This window comes from Giraffa tippelskirchi, chromosome 7 (genome assembly GCF_054371585.1).
Source record: "Giraffa tippelskirchi isolate mGirTip1 chromosome 7, T2T-mGirTip1v1.2.pri, whole genome shotgun sequence".
Lineage (NCBI taxonomy): Eukaryota > Metazoa > Chordata > Mammalia > Artiodactyla > Giraffidae > Giraffa > Giraffa tippelskirchi.
The window spans coordinates 113,824,614-113,851,151 of record NC_137281.1 but is presented as its reverse complement, the minus strand read 5'-3'; the positions used below and the strand labels follow the sequence as shown (position 1 = coordinate 113,851,151).

The 26,538-nt window shown below is 42.9% G+C and overlaps 1 long non-coding RNA gene and 1 other non-coding gene across 2 annotated transcripts in view; one reads left to right on the top strand and one right to left on the bottom strand.

Annotated features, from left to right (window-relative positions):
• Positions 1–26,538, bottom strand: part of LOC145513504 (uncharacterized) — a 251,480-nt gene that overhangs the window by 35,139 nt on the left and 189,803 nt on the right. The window lies entirely within an intron of this gene.
• On the top strand, positions 21,241–21,312 carry TRNAQ-CUG (transfer RNA glutamine (anticodon CUG)). The gene has a single exon. It is a non-coding gene; the product is annotated as a tRNA-Gln (tRNA).

The following is a 26,538-nucleotide window of genomic DNA, read 5'->3' as shown; positions in this document are numbered from 1 at the left end:
TTCCCCATGAAAGTGAAAGTCGTTTCCAACTCTTTATGATCCCATGGACTACACAGTCCATGGAATTCTCTAGGCCAGAATACTGGAGTGGGTAGCCTTTCCCTTCTCCAGGGGACCTTCCCAATCCAGGGATCAAACCCAGGTCTCCTGAATTACAGACAGATACTTTACCAGCTGAGCCACAAGGAAAGCCCAAGAATACTAGTGTGGGTAACCTATCTCTTTTCCAACGGATCTTCCCGACCTAGGAATCGAACTGGATTCTTTAAACCAACTGCAATGGAGGAGACCCCAGTTTGATTCCTGGGTTGGGAAGATCCCCTGGAGAAGGGAATGGCTACCCACTCCAGTATTCTGGCCTGGAGAATTCTGTGGACTGAAGAATCCGTGGTGTCGCAAAGAATCAGACACAGACTGAGCGACTTTCACTTTATTTCACTTCACTTTCCCACAAAAGGGGGAAAGGAAGGTGAGTATTATTCCAAAATTTCTCCCTCCTGGGGCTAGAGCAGCAGTCTCCTTGTGGGGACACTTCAAAGATTTTGCTAACTTAACCCACTGGGATTAATAAGCAGGTCAACAGGCTGTGGCTGCCTCTCTTCGGGGAGGAGAGCAGCAGTTTATCAGATAATCCTGCCCCCACATTTGCCAGAATTTGCCCAAACTCACGATTGTTCCTTTATACTATCCTTCTGGGACAGATTGTGGGCAATTCATATTTCACCTGCAATGATGGTTCAGTTCAGTTCAGTTACTCAGTCGTGTCTGACTCTTTGTGACTCCATGGTCTGCAGCACACCAGGCTTCCCCGTCCATCACCAACTCCTGGAGCTTGTTCAGACTCATATCCATTGAGTTGGTGATGCCATCCAACCATCTCATCCTCTGTCGTCCCCTTCTCCTTCTGCCTTCAATCTTTCCCAGCATCAGGATCTTTTCTAGTGAGTCAGTTCTTCACATCAGGCGGCCAAAATGTTGGAGTTTCAGCTTAGTTTTTTGTTAACTTGGCTAGGCTATAGCACACAGTTACTTAATCCAACACTAAGCTAGGTGTTGCTGTGAAGGCATTTTGTCAATGAAGTTACCATCCACAATCAGTTGACCTTAAGTAAAGGGAATGGCCCCTGATAATGTGAGTGAGCCTTATCCATTGAGTTGAAAGACCTTAAGAGCAAAACTGAGATTTCCCTGAGGAAGAAGAAATTCTCTCTCCAGACTGCAACATTAGCTCCTGCCGAGGAGTTTCAGTGTGCTGGCCTTTCCTACACATTTCAGACTTACCAGCCCCCACAGTCGGGTGAGCAAATTCCTTGAAATACATCCTACTGATTCTGTTTCTCTGGAGAAGACTGACTGATATACCCACATACAGAAATAGGTCAGAAAAGACAGTAATTAAATAAACCCACAGCTCTGCTACATCCGTGCTCACCACACAGCCCTCTTATTACTTATTCAGGGTCTCAAGTCTCTGACACTCAGGAGAACACAGACCTCAACAGTCCAGCCACAGCGAGATAACAAGTCAGCGTCTTTGCTGCACTGTGCATATTTTCGAAACCAAAATTTCAGAGCACTAAGCCTGACAGATAAAAATGTACTTTAGAGGAAAAACTGGAGAGAATATTTGAAACGGGGTCTGTTCCAAAAAATCTGGGACATACACTCACAGTATGTACATATCATTCAAGTTTGACCTCAATTAGTTCCCCTGGGCCACATAAACTCTAAATGTACCTCACAAAGCCCAGCTGCTAGACACTGCAAGACTGAAGATCTCCCAATTGTTTAACAAATGCTCAATGAATATGAAGCAGGCCAGAAACCATCTTGACATTTGAGATAAAAAGATAGCATTCCTAGTCATCAACAGCTCAGAGCCTGCTGAGCAGATGGGCAAGTAAGGAGGTGATTACAAAACAGGTATACTGGTGTCCTGACAAAGCCAAACCCCAGGTACCCCCCCAAGACTGTACAATCCCACCTTCAAGGCCCCAACAGCGAGGCCTGCCTTCTGTGCCATTTCATCTCTTTGTAAACTCAACAAAGGCTAACTGTGGTGTCCAACAAAACTAAATTTATCTCTCTGCAGGCCAGTCATTTCAGCTGTCCACGTCCACAGCTCTTTATCACCTGAGAAGAAATCAGGGGACAAGGCCCACCCCAGTGATAAGACATCCACTGTCAGCCTGGCCCTTTGACCTGCTCAGGTCAGCCTCATGGTCACCAAGGGTTATCCCAGGTCTCTGGGGCCAAAACGCCTTTTTTTACATATTGCTTTTGAGAAAGACTAGACTCCTGAGAGTCCCTTGGACTGCAAGATCAACCAGTCAATCCTAAAGGAAATCAACCCTGAATATTCATTCACTGGAAGGACTGATGCTGAAGCTGAAGCTCCAATACTTTGGCCACCTGATGTGAAGAGCTGACTCATGGGAGAAGACACTGACGCTGGGAAAGATTGACGGCAAAAGGAGAAAAGGGTGGCATAGGAGGAGGCGGTTGGAAAGCATCACCAACTCAGTGGACTTGAGTTTGAGCAAACTCCAGGAAGCAGTGAAGGACAGGGAAGCCTGGCATGTTACAGTCCATGGGGTAGCAAAGAGTCAGACATGACTGAGCAACTGAACAACAGCAAAACTAAGAAACATTAGCTCCTACTTTTATCTCTCCTAGACTAGCCTCCCACACTAACTAATAGCTCTGAACTATGGAAGCTGCTAGCTGCTTTCCCAGAGTCTGGGATGGTACCCAGTCTAGTCTAAGTGCTCAGTGGCCTGTGCTGAAGGGAGGAAGGGAAGAAAGGAGCAAAAGAATGAAAGACTTCTACAGATGAGGAAATTCAGCAGCAAAATAAGAAACACACCAGACTGCTTGAAGGTACTCGACTTGAGTAATGACAAAGCTTCACTTCCAGTGTGATTAAAATTTCCTAACTCCAGTTTCCTGGTCTGTGACTATGGGATCATAACAGTGTCTGCCTCATTAAGATTAAGATATGATGTCCGTAGAGAACTCAGCCAAGTGTCTGACAGACAATTAACACTCCATAGAAGTTAACATCACTGTTATAATTCTCATATCACCACTCTGGACTGGTAATTCCTCACTTACACAACAGGGAGTTATATCATATAACCCCCTTCAAGTCCTACAGCTCTGCCACATGGTAAGGCAGAAACTGATCCTTTTTACATCAGCTCCACTTCATAAATGACAATCGCTGACAAGGAGAGCAGAGGTGCTAGAGCCCAACTCTGAACTCTGCCCAAAGTGCCCAGGCCAGCTGCAGCATCCAGTTCGGTACAATGTTGCTCCTAAATCCAGCTGAAAGCTTTCCACCCCTGGCTCTGCCCTCCCCAACTTGACTTGTATCCTGCCTCTTGTTGTAAAACTAATATTAAGTTTTACTGTTCAGCACATACTGTATTGCTATTGATTGTCACATTGTGTCTCAGATTAGCTTTAATGCTTTGTATATTCAGCCATGTACAGGCTAGCTAAAACCAGCCCAGAGTCACCTCTCAGCTCCCTACAGGCTTATGAATGTTTTTAAGACTGTGAATTTCTTAGAGAATTGAACCAAATTTTCATTGAACAACTGGCAACTTTCACTGGATAACTGACTTTGCACAACTAAGGAAAGGAACCTCAAAAGCTCTGTCTGCAAAGAATATAAATTACGAATGATCAATTTCAGTGACTCCCAGTTCATGAATCATTTCTGTAATAAAACTGTTTGGAGAAAGACTGAAGGATTGTGTCTCTTAATCTTACTCTCCCAGAATTCTGTTATTAAATGTGTCCAGGACCGACAATGGGTTATGGATTCATTTGAAGAATCACATAATCCCTCAAAAATATCAGGACTCAAGAGGAATTTATAAGTGGAACTGCACAGATTTTGTGCTCACTAGAGTTAGTCAGTAGGGCTGAGGCATATGGGTAATTTTTCTCTCATTAACGAATCTTTCAATACTTGAAAAGTAATTGCACTTATCTGGGACAAACAGCCTACAGCTTTTCTTACTCCATATTCCACAAGATTTTCCTTCCCCAATGAAAGAAACCTTCCATTTTTTTTCTGTAAAGATTGCTGTCATTTCTCTCAATTCCTCCCTCCAAAAAAGAAAATCACAAGTTTAGCTAAAATTGAGATAGCAAAATGTTTCACAGGTTAATAGTTAATTGTCCCGTATTCACTCCTGACTTTTAGTGCTGACTCCTAAGCATGCCTAGAGCAGTGGTTCTCAGCCAGAGCAATTCTCCATCCCAGGGGACAGCTGGCCGTTTGTGGACACATTTTGATGGTCACAACTGGACTGTGGTGGGGGCTACTTGGCATCAGGTGGGTGGAGGTCAAGATGCTGCTAAACATCCAATGCATAGGACAGCTCCCTCAACAAAGAATTATCCTGCCTGAATTAGTGTTCTCCAGAGGAACAGGATGAGTAAATACCGAATTCATATTTATTTACACTTTATTATGTTTCATCTTAGTTATAATATGATAACATTTATTATGCTTATATTATAATCATATTAATATATAGCACATTTATAATATTATCATATGATCACAGTATATATTATATTAATCACATAGTAAAATATAAATTCATTATATATTATATCAATTATAATATATAATAAAAATTTAATACTTATAGTATAATATATTATTTCTAATATAGTATATTTTAATATAATATAGCATATTTACAATATAGTATAATTATAATATTATATTATAATAATATTATTATTATAAAATATTGTAATTGTTATAAGGAAATGGTTCATATTCTTATGGAGGCTGGCAAATCTAAAATCTACAGAGCCGATGTCCCAGTCCAAGTCTGAAGGCTGGCAGGCTGTTATGGAACCTGGAAGAGCTGACTGATGTCCCAGTTCAAAGGCCATCATTCAGAATGATTCTCTTTTATTCAGAGAAGAGTAAGCCTTTTGTGCTATTCAAACCTTCAACTGGTTGGCTAAGGCTTACCCAGCATTAGGGAAGACAATCTGCTTAACTCAAAGTTCACCAATTTAAACATTAATCTCATCCCAAAACACCCTCACAGAAACACCCAGAGTAGTATTTGACCAAATATCTGGGTACCCTTATACCCAGTTAAATAGACACATAAGAGTAACCATCAAACCACTGAAAATGTCAATAGTGCTGTGGTTGAGAAATCTTGATCCAGAATCATTCTAGGCATGTAATAAATGCTCAAAAATGTTTGTTAGTGGAATACAACTGTCTTGTGTTCACGTTAAGACAAACAATGACTCAAAGTGGGGTATGGTGCTCCGGGGATTCATGGAGATGGGCCAGGTAGAAACTTGTTAATATGGATGGAACCTGGGTGGACAGGGAGGTACATTTCAGAAATGGGAGAAACCACATGAGCGTGGTGCATGCAAGAAGCCAGGAGGACAAATCCCACCAGCTAAAACCCTAAAGAAATACTCTGGGATTTTAGTAGACTAGAACCCATCATGAAATTTGAAGGAATGATGTGGTCTTGTTTTTAAACCAATTAAAATTATGTGTTTTGGGGAAGGAGAGTAGAAGAAAATGCATCTTGAGCACCATTTATATTTATATAAACAGGGCTGCTAATTTATGGGGCTTCCCAGGTGGCTCAATGGTAAAGAATCCACCTGCCAGTGCAGGGGATGCAGTTCGATCCCTGGGTTGGGAAGATCCCCTGGAGGAGGAAATGGCAACCCATTCCAGTATTCTTGCCTGGGAAATTTCATGGACAAAGGAACCTGGTAGACTACAGTCCATGGGGTTGCAGAGTCGGACAGGACTTAGTAACTGAGCGCATACACACACATACACACACACACCACTAATTTATATTAGCACATTTTACAGATGAAGGCACTGAGACAGCAAGACATTAACCACACAGTTTGGGAATTTTTGCCTTACAAGTTTGGTAAATGTGCTTACTTCTGACTGCTGACATGAATTGTGTGTTACTAGAGACAATACCATTAATGCACAGGATCACATGGTGTTAACTGCACAGGCTCTGGAGCCAGGGCACGTGGGCTCAGACTGGCTCCACCACTTAGTAGATCACAACTTTGGGCAAGAGGCCAAACTTGTGAATATTAAACAAGTTCATAAATATAAAGCAGGCAGAACAGGGCCAGACAGGCACACAGAAAATTCTCAGTCATGTTGGCTGTTCTTATTATCATCATTCATTTTAATCCCAGTTCCTTAACCCCAACAATAAAGTTCTGCCGGATTCCTGCCCATTTAATAAACGTCAAATCGTCTGGTGGCAAAACTGAGGAGGCATTAGCAAGTCCTTTTCATGACTTTCCTAACTGATTTCAATAGAATACTTTCACAGATATCTGAAAATGAAGTGATTTCAACTGCACTGCTTGGGTTTAAAACATTTTCTCCTGCAGCCTCCATATTAAGCCTGTAGTTCAGACAAGCAAACAGTAAAACAAACATGTACAAGCTGATGCTCTGAGTAGCCAGCTGAGAAATGATGCCACCCAGAGGTATGTGTGTGTGTGTTAGAGAGAGAGAGACAGAGAGAAACACAGATGTGGGGAAGGGGAGAAAAGGAGGATGTGTACCAGACAAGTTGGAGATTCTGAGCACAAAGCATCAGGCTACAGGTGGCAGAGACTCTTACACATCCCCAGCAATTGGCACCTTTAATGTAACTTCTGTGTCCAGTTTTCAAAACAAACAAATAGCAACAACAACAACAACAAAAACCCACAGTGTGTAGGGAAGAGGGGGGATTCTCCTTCAAAGTTAACTCCATGGCTTTTTCAAAGGCTCATCAAATAAGGAAAGATCCACAGGGCAGTCCTAAGCTACTGAGGAGGCTGGAAGTCGTGCCAATGAAAAGAACTGGGCAGACTGAACCTAGAATACAGACACTAATGGCAGCCAGGATGGCTGCCTTCAAACAGCTGAAGGGCAATGGCATGGATGGGAATTAAATATGTCATGTGTAGAATCCAGTTGCAATGAGCAGGTACAAATACTATCTTTCTGCTACTTAGAATAGTATAAAAACGCAATTCACTATCAATGGGTAGAGAGTTCCCTGTCATTAGAGTGATACAGGAAGAGGGTGAATAATCATTTGGAGATAATCATTATGGGGTAGCGATTTCATACTTTAAAGTGATTTCTAATTATAGACTTCCCAAATTTAAAACTTACATTGCCTATTTGGATGTGAGGTTTAGATTTTGCTTATTTTCTTTACCTTCCTTAAACTTAATTCTATGCTAGTGATAGAAAAGAGTTCTATTTCCAAATCCAGCTCTTGTTGTTTGTTCCTGGCTGCCTACACTGTGTAACGTGACAGGTTGGTAACGTCTGCTAAGGACAAAAGAAAAAGCAAAGGAGTTTCATTTTTCATTCTTATTGTATATGCAGCAGCTATAATATATAATAAGGACAATATTTTTAAACTATTTTTAATCTAATCCTCAATGAGCAAAAATATGCCCATCCCATCTTTTCTTTCCATTATGTGGGTCAGGGCATGTGGTTTACTGCCTCAGAGAAAGGGCAGTAGGCTGGACCCACCTAGATCAAAGAGTCCTTAAGTAGGAAAGAAGAAAGTTACAATGTAGAACAATTCCCAACAGACAAAAGAGAAAGTAGAGACCTTTCTGGGAGAAAGTAGAAGGTTCTGGAAAGGATAAACCTGGGAAGAAGTAGCTGCTTGAGACACCCCCTACCTCTGAGCCTTAATTCAGGGCAGGGAGTGGGGACAGATAGAAACTCTGAGGGGAAAGAAGGAAAAGCTGAATCCAGAGCAGATCCAGTGTCCTTCCCATTTAGAATTCCTGGGGAGAGCACCTTGCCCAGCAGCTGGGTCACCATGAGGCAGCCACAGCATGCAGAGATGACAACATGGGATGTGCAGAAAGACAGAGGTCTGGACTCGGTGCCCTGAACATCTCTGTTCACACAGTGTCTGGAAGTTCCCACCTCGAAAGGGTTAAAGAAGGATGCAGAGTTGAGAGCAAGGGGCCCGCCTTGGGTGGCCATTGTGAGAGGCCAAGTGACCAGATAGAGAGTGTGGCTGATGCTCAGAGGATCTATAAAGCCAGTAAGGTTTGAAACGGGGTCAAATAAACAGGGAGCACCACCAAGCCCTGAAGGTGTCAAGACAGCAGAGCCCAAGTTACACCACTATGGTTGTGTCTACACAGATACACAAGGATGGAGGCCAGGTGGACTCCAGACGGAGGTGAGAGGAAGCTGGTAGAAAGCAGTGTTCCGACCAGGAGCCTTTCCCTACAGGACGTGAGGATGGGATGCTTCCCTTGCTCAGAGGCATCGGGGGCTGGGGAAGGGAAGGGACACCCTCTGAAAGCTCTGCCAAGTGAGCCTAAACTTTAAACTTACTAATTGCTCCAAAGGTCCTTATAACTCAGGAAAGACTGAGTTCCCTCCCAATAGCAAGTGTAAGTCATTGTGGAAGACATGGTCAAGACGGAACTGCTTTTTCCAAACCTGAGCTTGACTATTTCAGTATCTCTGCCACCTCCCTCATACATACACACACACACACATGCTCACACACACATACACGCACACTTAAATGTCTATGCAGTCGATCGCTCAAAGCTGACAAGATTAGCTAGAACAAAGGTCTGGAAGACTTCTCAAGAACAGAGGGAAAGAAATGAAAGGACTGGGTATGCAGGAGCAATGGCAGGAAAGAAAGAGAAGGAGAGACCCACCTGAAGGATGACAACTAGCACTGCTGAATGCTGCCCATGGAACAGGCTCTTCGCATGTTCACTGCTCTAAGCATCACCAGGAGACAAGCAACGCAGCTATCAATGGAGCTTGTTAGAAATCCAGTTACCAGCTCTACTGAACCTCTGTTTTTCCTTTTTCTTTCCAGCTTTATTGAGATAAATAGACATATAATACTGTGTAAGTTTAAGGCATACAATGTGATGATTTGATGCATATATTGTTTACCATATACATATTCATATATATATGTTTACCACATATCATATATATGTTATCACATATCCTTCATGTTCCAGAATTACAATTTTGTTATTGTTATGATGAGAACATTTAAGATTAATTCTCTTAGTAATTTTCAAGTACACAATATAGAATCATTAACTATAGCCGCTATGCTGAAATTCACTCCCCAAACTTACTCCTCTTATAACTACTGGAAGTTTGTACCATTTGCCCAACTTCTCCTCATCTCCCCTGCCTTCCAGCACATGGCAATCACTGCCTACTCTGCTTCTATGAGTTCGGCTTTTTCAGACTCTACGTATAAATGAGATCAGACAATATTTGTGCTTCTCTGTCCCTACTGCATCTTAGCATGATCCCAACTGACCTGTGTTGACATGTGAGTTTGAGAGGTACTACGAAACATGACTTAACACAATCAAATCAACAATTCTATGAATTAAAGAATATTCTCTCCATTTTGCAGATGAGCAAACTGAGACCCAGTCAAGATCATACATGCACTAAGTGGCAAAACCAAGATACCAACTCAAGTAATCTGACTCCAGAGCCCACCCTCTTCTCTGTATCAAACACTTAGGCTTCTTCACTGTTTTTTTTCTGGTCAAATGAGTGTTTACAATTGCACTGATGCATGCCTAGAATGTTTTGGATTGGTCTGTGGAGTTAGGCAGTGACAAGATTTCCTGTTCCAATACATTTTCCAAAGAAAAACACCAGATATTCATGATTCAATCCATGCCCAGGATTCTGTATGATCAGAGCCCCCTGTATTTTAAGCTTTTGGGCAATTCATAGCTATCATGTCTAAATTGTTCTGCTTGTTCTAAATTTGCCCTGCATGTGTACCTTTCAAGAATAGTTCTTTTGGCTGATAAACCCCTGTTTTCAAATGCAAATGTGTTTTGAAATATATCTGTTCAATCATTTCCCCCTCAAAATCATACTATAGCTGAATTACTCCAAAGGAATCTGTACTGAAGCAGGGAACATTTTCAAGCATAATCCTGTGGTGCTTTTCATCTAGAAAGGTGACTAACAGCTTGCATAAACTTATACCCAGACTTAAATCTTAAAATCCCTGTGGAGTTTGCAAGGGGCGTTGAGAAAGCAAGCCAAACCTGGGAAACAGAAATGTCTTTGCATGCTGACTTATCTACCAGTCACGAAACCAGTCCAATTTAAAATTTCTGTTACTCCTTTCAGCTCCACAACCTCTATTTTCCTGACAGTGAGTTTAAAAAGCACTCTTTTCTCTGTTAAGAAAAATAAGAAATGGCTCCTGGCCAGCACATGTTAATCAGATCATGCAAGGTGATGATAAAGGATCTGAGATGAAACCCATGCATTGCCACCTGATATGAAGTGAATAATTATAAACGTATGTTTGGAAAAATGAATGAAATCTAGCCTTGGGTCTGGAAATTAACCAGCCCTGTGACATTGGGGAATTCAGTCTCCTCTTCAGGTTCATTTTTTGGGGAGGGCCTCAATGATTTCCTAAGACTTCTTCCAGCTTCACAGTCTCAGATTTTAAATCAGACCTTAATTATGTGCTAAGTAAATGTATCACACTTAATTTGAAGGATGGCATACCGACAAAGATAGTTAAAAAGATGATGAGGCAGTGTGGAAACTAGTCATTATGTAATACGGAATACAAAATGTTGTTTATACTCTTCAAAGCTATATAAGATTCTGTGTACATGTGAACAGAAGCTGGAAGGAAAGAGGGAACAAAAAGAACAGAATGAGATCATGGGTGGGTGAAGTTTCTTTATATTTTGATTTTCATTAACCTGCTACTTGATGTTAAAAAACCACACTTCATATTCTAAGGAAAAACTACTTGGTAATTTATCTTCATTTATTTTCTCAGCTTCTAAGGGGATGTTAGCCCAGTTGATCTCATTGTTATCTATCAATTGTGTCACTTTTTAGAGCTCAATAGTGTTTCCAAAGTGGTCACACACCTGTGCTGCTGTGGGTAGATCCCCATCTTCTCAGCTCAAACCTACAAACACAAATCCTGTGCTTGAGTTCACCTCCACTGCTGGCTGAGAGAAGACAGGTATTGCACATAAGGATTCAATTAGAGCAGTGCTCAGTTGCTTTAGTCGTGTCCAACGCTGTGCAACCCCATGGACTGTAGCCCGCTAGGTTACCCTGTCCATGGAATTCTCCAGGCAATAATACTGGAGTGGGTTGCCATTTCCTCCTCCAGGGAATCTTCCCAATCCAGGGATCAAACCTGAGTCTCCTATGACTTTTGCATTGCAGGCGGGTTCTTTACCATATGAGCCATTAGGGAAGCCCCTCAATCAGAGTGCCACAGATGGAAGCAGGCCGTGCAGTTTGCTCAGCCCTTCCTCTGAGGTAGTCCATTTGGAGTGTCTACCCTGTTCATAAAGAAGCCCTTCACTGTCCATCCTTGATCCACAACCAAGGGCCCCAGTAGTCACTTTGAACAATGTATCTCTGCTCCCCACCATGGCAGCATCTGATCAGACCAGTGCTGAGCACCTGATCCATGATGGCCAATCAGAGCCTCTTTGCCAGACATCTGAAACTGGGACTAAGAAATAGTATCTCTTGAGACGGCTAAAACCAAAACCTGTCAGCATCGCAGCTTGGGTGTTTTGTAACACAGTAAGTCCCCTACATGTGAACCTTCGAATTGTGAACTTTCAAAGATGTGCATGTGTGTTTCATCAATGTCAGGCCTAAGTGAAACTGCAGCTTGCCCTCCATCTCCTAGGGCTGATGATCCTCCAACTCTACCACCCTTGCCTCCTCTCCCTCCTTCAGTCAGCAACTCTCCTTGATTCTTCATTCAATGCTAACCCCTAAATGCCAGCTGTTTTACTGTACTACTATACTACTGTACTTTTCTTACAGATAGCTGGGAAGAGAAGAGAAGTGAAAAGCAAAGGAGAGAAGGAAAGATATTCCCATCGGAATGCAGAGTTTCAAAGAATAGCAAGGAGAGATAAGAAAGCCTTCCTCAACAATCAGTGCAAAGAAATAGAGGAAAACAACAGATTGGGAAAGACTAGAGATCTCTTCAAGACAATTAGAGATACCAAAGGAACATTTTATGCAAAGATAGGCTCGATAAAGGACAGAAATGGTATGGACCTAACAGAAGCAGAAGATATTAAGAAGAGGTGGCAAGAATACACAGAAGAACTGTACAAAAAAGATCTTCACGACCCAGATAATCACGATGGTGTGATCACTCACCTAGAGCCAGACATCCCGGAATGTGAAGTCAAGTGGGCCTTAGAAAGCATCACTACGAACAAAGTTAGTGGAGGTGATGGAATTCCAGTTGAGCTATTTCAAATCCTCAAAGATGATGCTGTGAAAGTTCTGCACTCGATATGCCAGCAAATTTGGAAAACTCAGCAGTGGCCACAGGACTGGAAAAGGTCAGTTTTCGTTCCAATCCCAAAGAAAGGCAATGCCAAAGAATGCTCAAACTACTGCACAATTGCACTCATCTCACATGCCAGTAAAGTAATGCTCAAAATTCTCCAAGCCAGGCTTCAGCAATACATGAACTGTGAACTTCCAGACGTTCAAGCTGCTTTTAGAAAAGGCAGAGGAACCAGAGATCAAATTGCCAACATCCGCTGGGTCATCGAAAAAGCAAGAGAGTACCAGAAAAACATCTATTTCTGCTTTATTGACTATGCCAAAGCCTTTGACTGTGTGGATCACAATAAACTGTGGAAAACTCTGAAAGAGATGGGAATACCAGACCATCTGACCTGTCTCTTGAGAAACCTGTATGCAGGTCAGGAAGCAACAGTTAGAACTGGACATGGAACAACAGACTGGTTCCAAATAGGAAAAGGAGTACGTCAAGGCTGTATATTGTCACCCTGCTTATTTAACTTATATGCAGAGTACATCATGAGAAATGCTGGGCTGGAAGAAACACAAGCTGGAACCAAGATTGCCGGGAGAAATATCAATAACCTCAGATATGCAGATGACACCACCCTTATGGCAGAAAGTGAAGAACTAAAGAGCCTCTTGATGAAAGTGAAAGAGGAGAGTGAAAAAGTTGGCTTAAAGCTCAACGTTCAGAAAACTAAGATCATGGCATCTGGTCCCATCACTCCATGGGAAATAGATGGGGAAACAGTGGAAACAGTGTCAGACTTTATTTTTTTGGGCTCCAAGATCACTGCTGATGGTGATTGCAGCCATGAAATTAAAAGATGCTTACTCCTTGGAAGGAAGGTTATGGCCAACCTAGATAGCATATTTAAAAGCAGAGACATTACTTTGCCAACAAAAGTCCGTCTAGTCAAGGCTATGGTTTTTCCAGTGGTCATGTATGGATGTGAGAGTTGGACGGTGAAGAAAGCTGAGCGCCGAAGAATTGATGCTTTTGAACTGTGGTGTTGGAGAAGACTTTAGAGTCCCTTGGACTGCAAGGAGATCCAATCAATCCATCCTAAAAGAGATCAATCCTGGGTGTTCATTGGAAGGACTGATGTTGAAGCTGAAACTCCAATACTTTGGCCACCTCATGCGAAGGGTTGACTCATTGGAAAAGACCCTAATGCTGGGTAGGATTGGGGGCAGGAGGAGAAGGGGATGACAGAGGATGAGATGGTTGGATGGCATCACCGACTCGATGGACATGGGTTTGGGTGGACTCTGGGAGCTGGTGGTGGACAGAGAGGCCTGGCGTGCTGCAATTCATGGGGTCGCAAAGAGTCGGACACGACTGAGCGACTGAACTGTACTTTTCAAGGTGCTATACTGTAAGATTAAGAGTGTTTTCTATACGTTTTGTTTTTGTTTACGCGTTACTTGTGTGACAAGTATTAGAAACCTATTACAGTGTAGTACTGTCAGGCGAGTGTATGCTTCTCGGTTCTCTCTCGTCACAACAAAGATTTGGAGTGATGGACATTAAATGACAAGCCCTCGGCGTGTCACAGCTCTCAGGTCTTGGACAGACCGTGTTATAGCTCTCAGGTCTCGGACAGACCATGTTATAGCTCTCAGGTCTCGGACAGACCGTGTTATAGCTCTTAGATAAATCAGTGTTACAGCTCCATGTTATAGCTCTATTTTATTTAGAAAATAGCAGGAAAATCCATCCTCGAGGCGTGAGGGCATGTCGACCCAAAGACGCGAAGAGAAGAGCGCCCCAGTGCATGGGAGAGAAATAGAGACCCCTGGCCCTTTGGCTCCCCTTTTTATATGTTTTTTTCTCTCTCTGGGCCGGCCCTATGTAAACTGGGCTAGCTAGGAGTGTTGTTCGTTCTACCTGAGGTCCTCACTACGGTCCTCGGACCTTCCTTTGTTCTATTTTCGCAGGCTTTTCCCTTCCTTATCGTTTAACCACGGCCATTCTGGACTCCTGTTTCCTATTCTAACTACCTAACAGTACTATATAGCTGATTTTGTTAGTTGGGTATCTAGGCTTACTTTGTTGGACTTAAGAACAATTTGGATGTATAAACACACTCTCAAAATGGAACTCATTCATACGTAGGGTAAGTATTTATTACAGTAAACATTTTTGTTCACCCAAGTGGATTGTAAAAGCAGAGGAAGCTCATATAGGGGACAAAATGTCAGGGGGGAGAGAGTGAGTTTATATGCCTTTTTGCTTCAGTCCCTTCCTCAAGGATGTTGCAATTTGCCCTTGGGATCCTTAACTAAAGGCTCCTTTCAGCTTAAGCAAGGCAGTTGGTTTCTATAACTTGTAATGAAAATTGTCCTAATACAGTTGTCCTACCTCTATGTATCTGTGGGACCCTCCTAGCAAGTCATACAAGTTCCTGGGTAACCTGGTGCTGCAGAGAGCCCCAGCTTTGTAGCTCACTCATACCCTGGCCACAGGGGGCCTCAGCAGATACTGCCAAACACCTCACTGCCTGTGATCTCTGGGCCTTGCTGGCTGCTCTGCCTGAAAATGTCTTCCAGTCACTGAGCTGCATCCCTAGCCTGCAGGAGTAAGCAGGTAAAAAGCCTGTCTGCAGGGGTCTGGTTGCTTTCTGCCTTTCTTCAGCCTTGCATATGATTAAAGCACTCACGCTGAGTGCTGCCTGGGATGCTGAGCACTGCTCTTTCTGATCACACTAGCCAGAACAGACTGAAATTTCAGAGAGTGGGCCCTCCTAGAAGTGGAGGGAGATAGCTCTTGTTGCTGCAGCCTGAGATGATGCTGCTCTCATTAGGTTTTGCTGCATCCTTTATTTATAAGGACTTCCTGGGCATCCAGGTTAAAGGCTGGCAGTGCCCAGCATCCCCACGATTAATGAGGAATCAACAGCATGGTGAAAAATGTGTATCTGGGGAGGTTTCTGCATTCCAGGGAACAACAAGTGAAAGAAGAGAGTTTCTCTGAAAACGCTGAGAGAGAGGAATAACTCACTTCCCAAAGGATTTTCTGAAGAGCAGCAAATGTGCACATTTCAATTCTACCTAGTTGAAAGGAAGGGCAAGTCATGATCGTAGACATTATACAGTACAGGCACAGTGCACCTGAAAAGCCAGCTAAGGTAGGAGGCGTTATCATCCCTGATTTACAGACAAGGAAACTGAGGTTCAGAGGCTAAGTAACTTGCTGAGCTTACACAGGGACCAAGTGGGCCTCTGGGTGCAAAGCTAGTCACCTGGTCCCAGTGATGACCATCTAGTTCAGTTCAGTTAAATCACTCAGTTGTATTCGACTCTTTGCGACCCCATGAACCGCAGCACGTCAGGCCTCCCTGTCCATCACCAACTCCCAGAGTGTATTCAAACTCATGTCCACTGAGTCAGTGATGCCATCCAACCACCTCATTCTCTGTTGTCCCCTTCTCCTCCCACCTTCCATCTTTCCCAGCATCAGAGTCTTTTCAAATGAGTCAGTTCTTCACATCAGGTGGCCAAAGGATTGGAGTTTCAGCTTCAGCATCAGTCCTTCCAATGAATATTCAAGACTGATTTCCCTTAGGATGGACTGGTTAGACCTCCTTGCAGTCCAAGAGACTCTCAAGAGTCTTTTCCAACACCACAGTTCAAAAGCGTCCATCTAAGGCAGTGGTAATCAGAATGTTCCCCAGACCAGCAGCATCAGCATCACTTAGGAGGAACTGGTTAGAAAGGTAGATTTTTGGGCCTCAGCCCAAACTTACTATATCAAACAGTCTGGTGTCATGGCCTAGCAAACCGGGTGTTAACATGCCCTCCACAGGATTCTGCTGTGCTCTAAATCCCCCTGATTCAATGTGGGTCTCAGTGCAGCTGTGACAAGAACCACTGATTGAAACCACCCACCCTGGCCAGGCCCAGTTGTAACCACATGCATGAGTTCTCTTACAACAGGAGGTGCTGGTAAGGAACATGGAACTAACAAGCTACCCCCAACTGGAAGAATTCGGGAAAGCTCAAAAGAAAGAGGAAATGCCAGTCCATATGTCCTGCCAACCTCCCAGAATACTCCTCACTGGAATCCATCTTAGCTGAGTGATGTGCACGCTACCAAGAAGAATCTTGTTGCTACTGCTGCTGCTGCTAAGTTGCTTCGGTCGTGTCCGACTCTGTGCGACCCCATAGACAGCAGCCCACCAGGCTCCGTTGTCCCTGGGATTCTCCAGGCAAGAATACTGGAGTGGGTTGCCATTTCCTTCTCCAGTGCATGAAAGGGAAAAGTGAAAGTGAAGTTGCTCAGTCGTGTCCGACTCTTAGCGACCCCATGGACTGTAGCCTACCAGGCTTCTCCGTCCATGGGATTTTCCAGGCAAGAGTACTGGAGTGGGGTGCCATTGCCTTCTCCGGAAGAATCTTGAGTCAGAATGATTGATCAGAGACAACCTGGAAACTAATCCCGTCACCATGAAACCTGAGGCTGTGAGCCACGTGGCAGAGCAGTCCTCCTGGGTTCTCTTACCTTGCTGCTCTCCACCCAGGCACCCCTTCCCAATAAAGTCTCTTGCTTTGTCAACATGTGTGTCTCTTTGGACAATTCATTTCCAAATGTTAGGAGACCCCACTCTTGGGCTCTGGAAAGGGTGCCCCTTCCTGCAACATAGGCACATCAGCATTACCTGGGAGCTCATTAGACATGCAGACTCTCAGGCCCTACCCCAGCGGTTAAGAATCCACCTTGCAATGCAGGGGATGTGGGTTTGAGCTCTGGTTGGGGAACTAAGATCCCACACGCTGTGGGGCAACTAAGCCCATGTGCCACACCTAATGAGCCCACATGCTCTGGATTCCATGCACACTGCGACTAGAGAAGCCTGCATGCCACAGCAAAATCCTGCATCCCACAACTAAGACCCAACACAGCCAAATAAAAGCATCAATACTTAAAAAAAAGAAAATGAATCACAGTTCCATTTTTCACCAGTGATTGACTTAAAAGTAGCTGTGTAAGCATAATCCTAAACAATGCGACAGGAGAAGTGAGAATAAATGTTTCCTCAGTCTTTAAAAGAAACATATGGACCATCTCACACCCATTAGGATGGCTACTATCCCAAAAAAAAGGAGGGAGGAAGGGATGTAGAGAAAGACTGGAACATTTTTGCACTGTTGGTGGGAATGTAAAATGGTACAATCACTATAGAAAACAGGTTGGCAGTTCCTCAAAAATTAAAAGTAGAATTACCACATGATCTAGTAATTCCACTTCCGGATATATACTCAAAAAGAACTGACAGCAGACTGTCGAAGAGATATTTGTACACCCGTGTTCACAGCAGCATTATTCATAATAGCTAAAAGACAGAAGCATCCCAAGTGTCCACTGGGCTGATGAATGGATAAACAGATGAATGGATAAATAAAATGTGGTTTATAAAGACAAGAGAATATTATTTAGTCTTAAAAAGGAAGGAAATTCTGACTTATGCTTCAACATGGATGAACCTTGAGGGCATTATCAGAAATTAAATAAACCAGTCATCGAAAGAAATAGACATATAAGGCACATAGAGTAGTCAGATTCACATAGTAAGATACTAGAAGGGTGATTACGAAGAAATGTGAATGTACATAACAGTACTGAACTCGCACATAAAAATGGTCAAAATGGTAAATTTTATGAGATGTGTATTCTACAATTAAAAATATATTTTTTTAAAGACAGACCATCCCTGGTTCTGCCTCTGCATATTATCATATCTTTGTGTGGTACCTAGAATAGCTGCCCAGATTTTGGGACCTCCTTCTAAGGAGAGAAAAAAGATGGGAAAAACACAAATCTTTGGTGCTGCCTTTGAGTCACTGTGTTAACAGTCTTGGATCTGCCTTTCTCCCCAGGACTTTTCTAATGTGAAATAATATTTTTTATTACTTAGCTGCTTTGAATTGGGTTTTCTGTTTTCTCGAAAGGCATCCTAACAGATACAGGGTTCTAAGTATCCAACAAGAAGCAAGCAGCCAGCATGACTCAGGAAGACATAAAGGTCCAGCTTTGAAGCTTTAAGCTCTGCCACCACCATAGTGAAATTGGCGGTAGGGGTTAGAAAGGAAGCCTCTATACCCTACTTGCTCTTGCTAATCGAATTTTGTTTTGTTTTCCAGATATTGCTGTGCAATATGCTTTTATAAATAATCATTGAATTATTGAAACCCCTTGGATGGCTATCATCGCATGGACTACAAAACCACAGAAATGATGCTGAAGGGACTTCCCTGGAGGTCCAGTGGCTAAGAATTCAAACTCCCAGGGGGCCCAGGTTCCATCCCTGGTTAGGGAACTAGATCCCACGTGCTGCAACTAAGAGTTTACATGCCTCAACTAAAGATCCCACATGCCACAATTAAGACCTGGTGCAGTCAAATAAATAAATTAAATATTTTTTTTAAAAAAGAAATGATATTAAAGAAATTTACTCATTAACATGAAAAACTTCTTACTTGTGCATTAAGCAGGGGTAAATACTAGTTACGATATGGTGTAATTCAATTTCTTATGTATTAACTTATATTTTCTTATGTATTAACTTCAACTAGTTATAGATAGGCAGGCAATGACAGATAAATGGATTCAAATATACAAATATATGTGGACAGAAAAAGAGAGCAAACAAAAATTAACACTAATTATATCTTGGAAGTGGAGATTATAGCTATAACTTATTTCCTTCATTTTGGTTTTGTAGTTTTCTAAATGAAATTATTTTTCTTCAATAAATTATTTCATGATTAAAAATATTGGTCTTTTAAAAAACTGATGTAATATTTTAATTCACTTAACTCATAGACACATGATTTTTCTCAGAGCTGAGTTTATAATCTTCTGTGTGTGCAACCTTTTAATGTTAACCATTTAGAGAGGACATCTCCGTAGGTATGACATGGATCCCAGCCCCTAAAATGCTATCTACCAATCGTAATTAACAGTGCTGTCAACAAGGGTTTATTATTCCAGACTGCATTATTGTACTGTAGTTCCTTGGGTAGTATTCCAGGGCTGAAGCATAATTTGCAAAGTGAAAGTGTTAGTTGCTCAGTCATGTCTGACACTTTGTGACCCCATGGACTACAGTCTCTGTCCATGGGATTCTCCAGGCAAGACACTGGGGTGGGCAGCCATTCTTTCTCCAGGGTATCTTTCCAACCCAGGGATCAAACCCGGGACTCCTGCATTGCAGGCAGCTTCTTTACCATCTGAGCCATGCAGAACTGGAGACTACTTTGAGCCTTACCAAACAACCCCAGTTTGCTTTTTACTTCTTACATCTGCTTTTAATCCTTTCAGCTTTCTCAGTATTCTTCATTATCTGTCAAAGTAAGTGTCTGTTCCCAACCTCTCCTGTTCTCACCTCTGCAGCCTCCAATATACTGAATCCTTGGAAATGAGATGAACTCCCATACATATCACTGAGAGTAAATAAGAGTAAAGGCTCAAGGAAGCGTTCTTATGAGGGAGGCCTATGAGCCTTAGTACATGAGCTTCCTTGTCATCTCAGCTGCACAAAGCCTTTTCTGGCTTGACTCCTGGTTCCTGCGTGTATTCTAAACTGGTGAAGAAACTGGAGAGTGGAGTTCCGCATAAGTGAAGTGCGAGGGTCTCTGATAACAAATGGCTATTCCATTAAGAAATAGCATGACTGATTCTCTGGACATCTCGATCCAAAAGGAGGCTGCAGATGGCAAGAACAGAAGCAACTGGGGTCCCTTCTACCCCCACCAAAGTGAGGTTATTTAGGTTCACCACCTGATTATTAGATTCGCCAGATGGCAAGCATGAGTAAAGAGAGAGAGTAACTAGCCAACCCATTACCCCAGCACAGTCAATACCGTTAATTTAACATGAGATGCACATACCTACTACATAATATGGGTAATGAGGCATCACGGGGCCATCATAAAGGCAGCCATCTGGGCTCGTGAGGGACAGCCTTTTGCACAGTGTCCATGAGAGAAACCCAACTCAGCTTTGTACAGCAGGGATGAGAACGAAGCGTGGAAGTGGGGGTGGAGATTGGGTGGGGGAGGCAGGAAGTAGGGTGTGTGCCCACATGAGCCCCTGTCCACAGTATTAAAATCTGTTGCTTGTTATCTCTCAGTCATTGCCACCTTTGCCCAACCTCACCTAGTTCTCAGGTTCTCTTTTGTTGTTATTTTCAATTTTTATGAAAAAGGAATGATATTTTTACACCAACTCTGGAAAAATAGAACTGTGACTGACTAGAGGTGGTTTTGAATACTTCAACAGTTCTAGTCCAAATCTGACAGTTACAAAAATGACGTTCCTTTAGGAAATGGCATGTGTGTATGTGTGGGTAGGGGATGGGTAGAGAGGGTTCACATACTCTAGCTCGCCTCTGGAATAGACTTGTGATGGAAAAGCTCCAAGTGGTCCCCCTGGGGCTGATGCCCACAGGACCTGGGCACCCCAGAGGGTAAGGCCGGAGAGAAAAGAAGGTGAACCAAGCCATGCTTGAGTCGGGTACGGAGCATGGGGGCGGGAGCATTTCCTGCCACAGCTCCTTCTCATTACCCCACAGTACCCAGCACAGTGCAGCCCAAATTTGTCATGTTTGTGTTGGTGGAAGTCAATACACTTATTCAGCAAATATTTACTAGATGTAGGGCACTAGGGGAAACCAAGTAAAGGGCACATGAGATTTCTTTGTATTATTTCTTAAAATTGCACAGGGATCTATAGTTATCTCAAAATAAAAGTTTTAATTAAAAGTTGAATTCAGAAAACTTGAATCCATCTTAAAAGAGAGTGGCTAGGGACTTCCCTGGTGGTCCAGTGGCTAAGACTCTTGCTCCTGATGCACGGGGCCTAGGTTCAATCCCTGGTCAGGGAACTCAATCCCAAATGCCGCAACTAACAGTCCACATGCTGCAACTAAAGATCAAAAATTGAAGATTCCACATGCCACAACTAGGATCCATCAAGGTCAAACAAACATTAAAAAAAAACAAAACTATACTTCAATTAAAAATTTTTTAACAAAATAATAAGATGACTAAAAAGAGAGTGGCTAACAAGAAACAAATGAGGAGATCCAGAAATATTGTTTTTAAAGGGAGAAGGAGAGAGAGAGACAGTGAGAGACAAACATTCGAGAGACATCACGTGGCAAAGTGCATAGCGTGCGTAAACACTGGGCACAGGGAGCCCCTGTTTCTTCAGGCCCCAAGCAGCCGTTCATCAGGCACCTTCTAGGTTCCCTCCCAGCTCTAAGAATGTAGATGTTGACCTATTTTCAAACCAATTTACCTCACTGCTCACTTTTTCCCAAAATGAACTGTGCCTGTAGATTAAGACCATCTGTCTATAACCCAGTTCCTCAGAGGGTGAATACATTTCACGACTGAACTTCTGAGCCGCCCATTGATGTGAGGATGCCTTGTGACACCCTGCAAGGAGCTGTCACCATCCCTGATGTCACCTAAAGAATGTCCCCGTCAAGGCCACACCCATCACTCTCGTCATAGCCTCGGGGGAGGAGAGGTGACAACTTTAGAAGTGACAATGGAGAGCCTAGAAAACACCTTGTTCCTGTTTTATATCAAGCACGCAGAATAAACCAAAGAACACAATGTGCACCATGTTTTTATAATATTGTCTATACTATGATCATGTTTGCTTTAGACCATCAAAAATGTACAGTAACCCAGTGAGCCCAGAAAGGCCAGGGTCTCCCTTGACAGTGAGGAGACTGAAGCACACGAGGTTCCTGGTTCACAGAAGGAGTAAGAGATGGAGTGGCCATCTTCTGACCCTGGTGTCCATTCTTCCCTCTCAGCCCCACTGCTTCCAGCTCGTGGTTTTGCTCCTCAAGATCAACGTGTTCTTCTTTACCTCCCCTCATCTTGGCTGCACAATCCTGTCATTGACCTACCCCTTCCCCCTCCCCCCACACACATCCTGTATCATCAGTGCTACACCATCTATGTCTTGGTACATAAATATTATGTTCAACTTCTCTCTGTCACTCGTTAAGTCATCTAGACTTCAGAGTCTCTAGACTCTGTAGAGAATCTTCTCTGCTGCCTTACTCCAATTTAGTTCCTTTTGGGGAGCAACCTGAAAGAAGTCTTTCTCAGATGCCAGCCTGTCTGCCCTCAGCATTGTTTCTCTGTGCCTCATATGCAGTGCAGCACAGAGCACAGCAAAGCCAAAGCATGGTGGCAGAGAATGAGACGGTTCGATAGCATTACCAACTCAATGGACATGAATCTGAGCAAACTCTGGGAGATAACGAAGGACAGGAAAGCTGCAGTCCATGGGGTCGCAAAGGGTCAGACACAATTTAGTGACTGAACAACAACGTGTCAGAGAATCAGCAGCAAGCCATGGTCCCAGGAGTCCATCTTAGGAAGGCCAAGGGTCAGTGAGATCCACAAGTGGATGCATGAAAATGAACTATGGATGAGGACCTGGAAAAATGGCTGATGTTACAGCGGGCAAGCTTGAAGGAAACAAATAGGTTCCTGGTTTGTCTGCCATAGGGAAGCTTTTAAAGGGCCAGGTGTAACTGTCTTCTTTGGCTCCACAATGTCTTAAAGGCACCAGCTGTCACCTGGCGGATGACTGATTCAGCAGCCTGGGAGTTCACAGGGGGCCAGCCTGCCTTGGACACAGCTCTGTTGATTAGAGCCAAAGCATCTTACACAACAGTGATAGGTTAAAGCCAACAGATGTCTTCACACCCTAAATCACAGAGAAAGTCGGAAAGGGAGAGGAATAATTGACAGCATCCCTGATCAAAACAGACACCTCGTCATAGCAATATTTAGTGGAAAATACATAGAAAACAAAAGCTAAATTCTCCATCCAGGCTGCAGTACCTAACACATCAATGCTAAGAAGAAAACATTTAGTAAAATCTTCCTTTAAGCTTCCCCTGGAATAGGCGCTATTAGGAGCAATTAGACAGCAGTGCAACCCCCAAGTTCATAGTCTGGTGCAAAAACCCTGATGTGGACAAACAGGCACAACATATCCAGCCAACAAATATTTATTGAGCATACATATCAATACTACGTGCCAGGCACCAAGTGAGGCTTTGACATTACACCAGAGCTTCCTTTTAAATTTCCGAAACAAGTTCACATACATAGTCAAATCTGATCTTCATAAAACCAAGTGACATAGGCGTTATTATCCTCACTCTGAAGATGAGTAAACTAAGGTTTGCCAAGATTAGATGAATGGTCCAAGTCCATATGACTAGTGCCACTGGGGAAGTGCCACTTTTCTGCATTGGGGAAAATTCTCAGGGAATATTTACTTTTCCTTCATGCCCTGGGATACCATGTACCCTTTCCTATCTGAGCCAAAAGCCTGATCCTCGACCTCTACATGCACTGTACCTCAGAGGTCTCTGCACTCTGTCTACCACACTGTTTAGAGTAGGAAGCATATGTAAACATATGCTCAGCTTCAAGCAACGGAAAACCAAAATAAGAGTGACTTAATCAATAAAAGAAAATTATCTTGTATAACAACAGATCTGAAAGTACACAATTCCAGAGTTGACACCTTAGCTCAAAATTGTCACAAAATAAATAAATAAAATTGCATGGAAAGAATCAAGATCTTTCCTTCTTTCCACTCTACCATCCTTCGGCTTCTCACCTCATGTCTACAAAATGGCTGCTACAGCTCTAACCTCATATTCTCATAGGACTGTATCTGAAGGCAGAGCCAGGTCACATGACTATCCAGCAGGATGGGTAGGCGGAAGGGAAGAATCTGATATTTGTGACTTTTATGGGGTATCAGGGAGGTGTGGGCACAAAGACAAAAGCTGGGAGCGGCTACTGAATAATCACCAGTCTCTGCCACAGGTCACTTGATGATTTCTAATTAGGGTCAGAGCTGAAAACTACTGCCTCCTGAGCAGAAATGTGAATTTCTTGATACTATTGGTTGCTTTATTAGTTTTCTATTGCTCTATTATAAATAACCATGGGCTTAGAGTTTAAAACAATACCCATTTATTGTCTAACAGCTCTATAGGTCAGAAGTCTGGGAAGTCTTGAGAGTGTTCTCTGCTTAGGGACTTGGCTAAAATCAAGGTATTACCTGGGCTGAGCTCTCATCTAGAGTTAGTGGGAAGAATTCACTTCCAATGCATTCAGATTGTTGGCAGAATTCAGTTCCTTGCAGCTGTAGGATTGTCTCCATGGCCTTGCTGGCTGTACACCAGGGATTGCTCTCAACTCCAAAGGCAGCTCTCCATCCTTACACATGGCCCTCTCTACCTCCAACACCCATAACAGTGCACTGAATCCTTCTCATGCTTCCAGTCTCTCCGGTGCTTCCTTCTACCAGCTGCTGAAGACAATTCTGTGCTTTTAAATGGCTCCCACATTAGATTAGGCCTATCCAGGTGATCTGCCTTTTGTCATGATCACTGGAGTAACACCAGAGGGTGAAGATCATGGGAGCCATCTCAAAATTCTTCCTAGCTTGGTCACCATTGAAAAAGGAAAAATCAGGATTTATTCTTGGGATTTGGGGTAGGTTCACCCTTCCCTGAATCATGATTAAGGCAAAAGGACTCCCAATCAAAACTGGGGCTCTACAGACAAAAAAAAATAAAGAAAATAGGGACTTCTCTGGTGCAGTTCAATAGTGTACAGGTTCAATCCCTGGTCAGGGAACTAGATCTCACATGGTACAACTAAGAGTTCACATGCCACAACTAAAGATCTGAGCTGTCATAACTAAGGCCCGGTGCAGCCAAACAAATGAATAAATAAATATTTCTTACAAAATGAAAGAAAAGAATGGCTGCTGGGTTTACAACCAACAGTGTCTGATTTGATTACCTTTTTCTCTGTGAAACTGAGATATCCTGATTTAGTTACATAGTGGAATACTACCTAGCTGATAGACATTTTTTTTTTCTTTTTATGAGAACATGGTGTGTAAGAACCACTGACCAGGACAAGGATTCCTGCTCTAACTTCTCCCACCTCTGCAATGCTCACAACCTCCCACCACCTGCTCCTCAGCCAGCACTGTGCCCCCAACATGGACTCAGGAAGAATGCTGACCAACAGGGAGTTTGATAGAGTTTCTTATGATAAAAGGAGTGTGGCTAGATGTCTCTAATGTCTCTTTTTAACTGGTTTGTTTCTATTAGGAAAAAGGGAAAGACAAGGATTGATGGAATGAGGACGCCCATCTCAGAATTCACAGGTTCCAACACTGCCCATGGTGTTTGTAATGAGCCTTTGAAGACCTTTCCATGTCCTTCTAAAGAGAAATTGCTTGCCCTCTCTTCTACAGAAATGCTTCATTACAAGCTTTTTCAATGCATTGTTTTCTGTTTCACTGCCTTAAATCCAACTCAGGCTGCCTCTGTTTTTTATTTCAATTAGTTTTCTCTGTTTTATGACATCTATTTGGATTTAATTTTTTTCCTCCACCAAAAAGCATAAAACCCCAAGTCAGATGTCTCCACAGAGAGCTTATATGCACAAACACAAGGAGATCATTAAGAACTGCCAATTATCAACTAGGAACAGCTCAGTGCCTTACAGAATGCTTTACTTTCATAGAGGCTTGTGTTTACCTTTTATTTTAAGTGCTTTCAAGCCCATTCTCTTGAAGTACCTTGCCTTACTAAGGGCCCTGCTCATTTGTTCTCATCGCCTCCTTCATTCGGAAGAATCATCAATCATTTTCTGAAACAAGGCAGCTTCTGTGTAGAATCAAAAGCCACCACATCACAGCTGGTGGCAAGAGAATGCAATGGGCATTGTTGTTTGTACACAGGCCTTCATCTCTTTGAGAAGTACCTCTGTTTGAAATGAATGAGGCAGACAAGAGTAGTGGCTTCAAAAGCAACTATCCTCTTCTGGGTTTTTCTTGTTGAAGGTTCTGTACAGCACTATTACTAGGAAGAAACAAGACTAAAAGGCAAATCTAAGGAAGCTACAGGTTTCCTACACAAGAGACACTCACCTGGCCTCAGCCAGGCTGTGCGTCTGGACATTTGCCTTTACTTTGTAGATTTCGGTTTGAAAAGTTAACATGAAAGAGGCTCTTTATTTTTCCTAGTGATTTGGCA